Source organism: Crassostrea angulata, chromosome 6 (assembly GCF_025612915.1).
Source record: "Crassostrea angulata isolate pt1a10 chromosome 6, ASM2561291v2, whole genome shotgun sequence".
In the NCBI taxonomy this organism is placed as follows: Eukaryota; Metazoa; Mollusca; class Bivalvia; order Ostreida; family Ostreidae; genus Magallana; species Magallana angulata.
Window position 1 is genome coordinate 28,645,281 of NC_069116.1, and position 8,136 is coordinate 28,653,416.

Consider the following 8,136-nt stretch of genomic DNA (forward strand, 5'->3'; position numbering starts at 1 on the left):
TTTTAATTTACAAAGCAGAAAAAGTAAAAAAACATATAATCCACCGCATAAAAGTATTCATATGCTGACTAAAAGTTTTGTCAGCATAAAATAATAATTAGATTATCTAATCGCTCACCCATTACTACTTTTTACATCAGATGTGTGACAAACAAGAAATTAGATTGTATTTTATTGTTCAAAATACATGCATATACTTGGCAATTAATATACGTTTATATACAGTCATATAAATAGGTTAAAAATGGGAAAATAGGCAAGTTTAATATACATGGAGTTTTCTGATAACAAAAGCATTCATGATATATTTACTTAAATTGCACAAATTTTTTACATTTTGTGTTGACAATAGTTGTATTAATTTAAAGACAGAGGGATTAATATAGTAAAACTTCGTAAGGTTTTTTTTGGTGTGGCCTACAGTCTAAATCTAAAATCTTTAACACACACATTTTTGATAAAACCAACTCATTCATAATTAAGTCACCTATTTTTCTTATTCTATTGGTACCATTAAGTTGAATTAAACATTAAGTTAAAAAAAATTAATTTGGTTGCAAGTAATTATTTTTTTTTTTGGCAAATGATGTCCAGATTTTTAATCTCTATTGGGAAAAAAGAAACCCAAAATTTTACATGTACGGGTAGTTTTATTGAGTTTGTGTGTCTACATGTTTATTTTTATGATTTTTGTATAAATTCCAAATCATCTTCATCATATGTAGGTGTGGAACAATCTTCCCAGAATTCCACTGGTATTTTTGAAAGTTTGTCTTTCGGAAACACTTGGATAACTGTGTCATTAAAAACATCCAAATACTGGAAGTTCCTGGGGAAAACCACCTCCTCTGTGAATGTCTGAATCTGAAATAAACAAATCAAACTAATAAATTTGTTTTTATTTGGAATAGTGCATCAAGCCCAATTAATTTGCATAATCAGGTTTCAAATATCTCCAGATACATAAAAAACAGACTTGGCATTCAATATTCTTGGAAAATTAGAATAATGTTGGTGCATCAAGCTCACGTACGCATTTATTTATTAAGTTTTTTAAACTTTAAAATTTAATAAACATCGCACTTGACATTCAATACTAGTGTCCCAACTATCATAGTAAAAACAATTAACTTACATTCATTACCAAAGGTGCACACCTTTTTAATGTACATGTACTACTAGGAAAACTGAAAGAAAAGATTTTCATATCATTTATCTCTAAAATATGAATCTGAAATAAAGGCAATACATTTGTAATTAAAATATCCCCCCCCCCTCCCAACCCAACCCAAAAGAAATGAAAGAATTAGAAGTAGTTTATGTGATCAGAAACAGTTTAGAAGGGTCAATATCATTTGAGACTGAAGTACAGTGAAACGTTGTTATCTCGAACTAGACAGGGTTGTTAAAAAAAACTTCAAAAAAGCTGTCTATTCAAGATATTTTCTGCAAAAAATAATAATAAGATTATTTAATCGCTCGCTTATATGCATATAAATGGGTCAAAAATGGGAAAATAGGCCAGTTTTATATGCATGGAGTTTTCCGATAACAAAAGCATTCATGATATATTTACCTATATTGCACAAATCTTTTACATAAATTTGTGTTGACTATAGTTGAATTAATTTAAGACAATGGGATTAATATAGTAAAACTTCATAAGTTAATTTTGTGTGGCATAAAGTCAAAATCTTTAACACACACATTTTTTTTATAAAACCAACTCATTTACAATTAAGTGAACTATTTTTCTTATTCTATCGGTACCATCAAGTTGAATTAAACATTAAGTTAAAAAAATTAATTTGGTTGCATGTAATCATTATTTTTTTTTTTTTTTTTGGGCTAATGATGTCCAGATTTTTAATCTCTATTGGGAAAAAAGAAACCCAAAATTTTACATGTACCGGTAGTTTCATTGAGTTTGTGTGTCTACATGTTTATTTTTATGATATGGGTATACATTCCAAATCATCTTCATCATAAGTAGGTGTGGAACAATCTTCCCAGAATTCGACTGCTATTTTCGAAAGGTTGTCTTTCGGAAACACATGGATAAGATCCTGATACTGGAAGTTCCCAGGAAAAACCACCTCCTCTGTGAATGTCTGAATCTGAAATAAACAAATCAAACTAATAAATTTGTTTTTATTTGGAATGGTGCATCAAGCCCAATTAATTTGCATAATCAGGTTTCAAATATCTCCAGATACATACAAAACAGACTTGACATTCAATATTCTTGGAAAAATAGAATAATATTGGTGCATCAAGCTCACGTACGCATTTATTTATTAAGTTTTTTAAACTTTAAAATTTAATAAACATCGCACTTGACATTCAATACTAGGGTCTTTTGCAAAACAACTATCATAGTGAATACAATTAACTTACATTCATTACCAAAGGTGCACACTTTTTAATGTACATATACTACTAGGCAAACTGAAAGAAAAGATTTTCATATCATTTATCTCTAATATGAATGTGAAATAAAGGCAATACATTTGTAATTAAAATACCCCCCCCCCTCACTCAACCCAAAAGAAATTAAAGAATTATAAGTAGTTCATATGATCAGAAACAGTTTAGAAGGGTCAATATCATTTGAGACTCAAGTACAGTGAAACGTTGTTATCTCGAACTAGACAGGGTTGTTAAAAAAAACTTCAAAAAAGCTGTGTATTCAAGATATTGAGGGTATATTATTTCAAAATTAAGTGGTTAGGACTTACAAATCACTTTGACATATCCACTGTATTTGAGATATCAGGGTTCGAGATTAATCAAAGTTCGACTGTATGTAGAAATTTCCTTATATTTGTAGTATGTTTACAAACTGACTTCTGAACCATGTTTGTGAAGTTGTTTCCTATGATGAAACTGTGACACAGTCTATCTGGACTCCAGTTAGCAAACAATAGGTTGGTGTACAGGCTTTTCCCACAGTGAGGCATGTAGAACAGTGTTGGCCTCTCGCAGCATCTCTTGGCTTCCTGTTAAGGGAGCAAGTTAGTCCCTTGACATACCCAACAGTTTACAACATGTGAATGTCCTGTACCATGAAACTGGAAATTTAAGGCTTGAATTGTATATCAAAATGAATATATAACACCATTATATTTTACAAGTATTATAAAATTACACTGCATGCGCGGATCCAAAATTCAGATTTATTTAAATTTACATTATAATATGACCAAAAATATGCTTTGGACTCCCGCCCCCCCCCCACCTCCCTTCCGGAAAACTCAAATGACCGTTGGACTCCCCCCCCCCCCCCCCCTCCTGGATCCGCACATGTTCTGGTACATGTGCTCCTTCCTCTTACATAATGTACATTCTTCTAATTGACATACTATTGTTTAACATCATATGGACCTTAAATCTTTAAATAATATATCACTATAGGTAATAATGTATTAGACCCCTCATAAAAATAAAATGAGCTGCCTTAAGAGAATCAAAGTACTGAAAGAACTGGAAAGTGGTTAGCAAGCTTGTTTGGAATACATGTAAACGCATGTACTGCATATAAATTTCATATTAAGAAATAATCTTTTGTAAAAGAGAAAAAAGGGAACAATTACATTAAAAGAAGATTGAGTTTTAGTAGTCTAGATTCTTCATACATGTCCAAGACCAACTTTGTTGTTGATATCGACGATATCAACAACAAAATGACAATATCGACATCGATATCGAATTTTGAAAAATGCTAGACCAATTATGATGACGATTATGATGTCGATATCGATGATATCGCACACAACTTGATGATATCGACATCGATATCGACACACACTGATGAAGTTGCAAAATCAATTATATTATCGAAACGACGATATCGTACATAAAATGACGATATCGACATCGATATCGACACTAATAAATTTCGAGATGGACTAATTAAGTATAGGTGATAATGTACACAAAATGTCTGTACCCTTATCAATAACGATCTCTATAACTGCATTAAAACAAATCAAACAATATCAATAAAAATTACAATATCAACCTCGATATTGGCTTTTATGAATTCCTTTGAATCCATCGGTAATAAAAATTCAATCAATATCAAAAATAATGAGAAGAACGTCCAGATATTGGTATCTAAGGATTGTAAAATGATATACATTGTTAGTACCGTATTTTTCCGACGATTATTCGGTATTTTTTCTCTGAAGCAGAGCACCCAAAATATCATCTAAATCGACATCTCTAAGGCTTGAGGTCAGAAAATTGTTAAAAATAGCATTAAAAAACTTGGTTTTAATCATCTTGAGTTGGCTGTGTCGTTGGAAATTAACTTGTTGAATTCATTGTTCATCTCTATTAATTATCGTTTTCACTCAATTGTTATCACTCATACATAATAATAACGATCATGTAAAAAAGGGTATATGTCTTTAATCAATTAAAAGTTTTTTTCCGTTCCGTTTTTATAAACACATCGTCACATGGTTCCATAAATCACTAGTGGGAAGATATTGAATCAGTTTAATATCGGATCAATATTAAGAGACCTAATTAAGTGAATATTTAAGGCCACACCAATTTATTTTTGTGTTTGTCAGACCCACACACTCATATTTAAGCAAAACTATACAAATAATAATTCAAATTTTCTGCATCTGGAAAATTCTGTTCTATTCTGCTCTATTTTTGTATTTTGAATTGTTTTAATTTACAAATCAGAAAAAGTAGAAAACATATATTCCACCCCTTAGAAGTATTCATGCGCTGACTGAAAGTTTGTCTACAAAAAATAATAATCAGATTATTTAATCGCTCGTTTATATGCATATAAATGGGTCCAAAATGGGAAAATAGGCCAGTTTTATATGCATGGAGTTTTCTGATAACAAAAGCATTCTTAATATATTTACCTAAATTGCACAAATCTTTTACATAGATTTGTGTTGACTATAGTTGAATTAATTTAAGACTATGGGATTAATATAGTAAAACTTCGTAAGATTTTTTTGTGTGGCCTAAAGTCTAAATCTAAAATCTTTAACACACACATTTTTGATAAAACCAACTCTTTCACAATTAAGTCAACTATTTTTCTTATTCTATCGGTACCATCAAGTTGAATTAAACATTAAGTTAAAAAAAATTAATTTGGTTGCAGGGAATCATTTTTATTTTTTTTTTTTTTGGCAAATGATGTCCAGATTTTTAATCTCTATTGGGAAAAAAGAAACCCAAAATTTTACATGTAGTTTTATTGAGTTTGTGTGTCTACATGTTTATTTTTCAGATTTAGGTATAATTTCCAAATCATCTTCATCATAAGTAGGTGAGGAACAATCTTCCCAGAATTCCACTGCTTTTTTCGAAAGTTTGTCTTTCGGAAAAACATGGATAACTGTGTCATTAAAAACAACCTGATACTGGAAGTTCCCAGGAAAAACCACCTCCTCTGTGAATGTCTGAATCTGAAATAAACAAATCAAACTAATAGAATTTGTTTTTAGTTGTGATGGTGCATCAAGCTCATTTAATTTGCATAATCAGGTTTCAAATATCTACAGATACATACAAAACAGACTTGACATTCAATTTTCTTGGAAAAATAGAATAATATTGGTGCATCAAGCTCACGTACGCATTTATTTTTTAAGTTTTTAACTTTTAAAATTTAATAGACATCACAATTGACATTCAATACTAGTGTCCTTCGCAAAACAACTATCATAGTTAATACAAATAACTTACATTCATTACCAAAGGTGCACACCTTTTTAATGTACTACTGGGCAAACTGAAAGAAAAGATTTTCATATCATTTACCTCTAAAATATGAATCTGAAATAAAGGCAATACATTTGTAATTAAAATACCCCCCACCCCAAACCAACCCAACCTAAAAGAAATAAAAGAATTATAAGTAGTTCATATGATCAGAAACAGTTTAGAAGGGTCAATATCATTTGAGACTGAAGTACAGTAAAACTTTGTTATCTCGAAGTAGACAGGGCTGTTTAGACAGGGCTGTTAAAAAAACTTCAAAAAAGCTGTGTATTCAAGATATTGAGGGTAAATTACTTCAAAATTAAGTGGTTAGGACTTACAAATCACTTCGAAATATCCATTGTATTTGAGATATCAGATTCGAGATCAATCAAAGTTCGACTGTATGTAGAAATTTCCTTATATTTGTAGTATGTTTAGTATGTTTATAAACTGACTTTCCTATGATGACAACGTGACACAGTCTATCTGGACTCCAGTTAGCAAACAACAGGTTGTTGTACAGTGAGGCATGTAGAACAGTGTTGGCCTCTCGCAGCATCTCTTGGCTTCCTGTTAAGGCACAGGGGCTCGTCACGAAGTTTTTCAACCTTTTATTTATACCACCTCTATACTATAAAATACACCTGTATATTATAGTATAGAGGTGGTATATATAAAAGGTTGAAAAACCTCGTGACATATCCAACAGTTTACAACATGTGAATGTCCTGTACCATGAAACTGGAAATTTAAGGCTTGAATTGTTTATCAAAATGAATATATAACTCCATTATATTTTACAAGTATTATAAAATTACACTGCATGCACGGATCCAAAATTCAGATTTATTTTAATTTACAAATAAAATGACCAAAAATATGCTTTGGACTCCCACCCCCACCTCGCTTCCGGAAAACTCAAATAACTGTTGGAACCCAACCCCCCCCCCCTCCTAGATCCGCGCATGTTCTGGTACATGTGCTCCTTCCTCTTACATAACGTACATTCTTCTGATTGACATACTATTGTTTAACATCACATGGACCTTAAATCTTTATCAAAGCTGGGCACTGAATTGTTCCCATTAACACTAAATGTATCTCTAAAATAGGCCTCTCGATTCTATCCCCATCTTTTTAAAATGAAAACTTCCATCCGCTCCCCAGTTTTGATATGTCACATGGACTTTCACGCTTCCACGCTACACGCTACCAGGTCTACGTCCATGCGACGTAACAAATACGGGGAACAGATGGAAGTTCTAATCCTAATTAGATTACATTCTATCCTTGTCTAACTCTCATGAGTCAATGTATTCTAAACATTGACATTAGGTTTACGAGTCCCCTACCTCATTTCCTTTCAAAACTTGAAATCCAAAACTTGTCAATACATCTTTTTTCTACAGAAAGGAACTTAGGATCATAGAGCAGTACACTGTTTGGTGGAACCTACAATACAAAGCTTTTTATTACCAAAGTTTCAAAAATTGAAATGTAAAACAATACTGTCATTTAATGTTTGAGCAGTGAAAAAAAATTGTTTATTTGTATCGTCCAGTAATTAAAAACCTCAGACTGACTTCGTTGTTAATAAATTACATGTACGTACCTGTAAGTCATCTCTCAATGCAACAATCAGTGCTAGCTGATACCTAGCGATCAAGCACTCTGCAAAATTTCCAAGTCCGTAAGAGACTATTTCATCTGGAACCTATTTCAAGATAAAAACAAATACCTTGAATTTGTAACTTAATTGCTTCACGCAGGTTTATACCTATATTAATAGGGATTAAGTATTAAACATTCTTTGAATTAACACTTGCCTCAAATGAATCATAAATTTGAACTTGTAATACCAATCTTTTCAAACAGTAATCAGTATATACTTACCACATATTGTATTTGATCCTTTGGTTGACTCTCTGTTGTCTCCTCATGATGAATACAAGTAACTTTATTCAAACACTCCTTTATTTTTGATGTAATGATATGCATACATATTCGAGTTATTTATTCATTAAAACTTATTCTTTTTTTAAATAGGCATTAATTTTTCAAAAAATTATATTTCACTCTTGGCATTGTATGAGACCCTTTCATCAAAATAAAATGCATTGCCTTAAGAGAATCAAAGTACTGATAGAACTGGAAAGTGGTTAGCAAGCTTGTTTGGAATGCATGTAATGGCATATACTGCATATAAATTTCATATTAAGAAATTATTTTTTGTAAAAGAAAAAAGTGTACAATTACATTAAAAGAAAATTGAGTTTTAGTAGTCTAAATTCTTCATACATGTCCAAGACCAACTTTGGTTAGCAACTGGTTAGCAAGCTTGTTTGGAATACATGTAAACGCATGTACTGCATATAAATTTCATATTAAGAA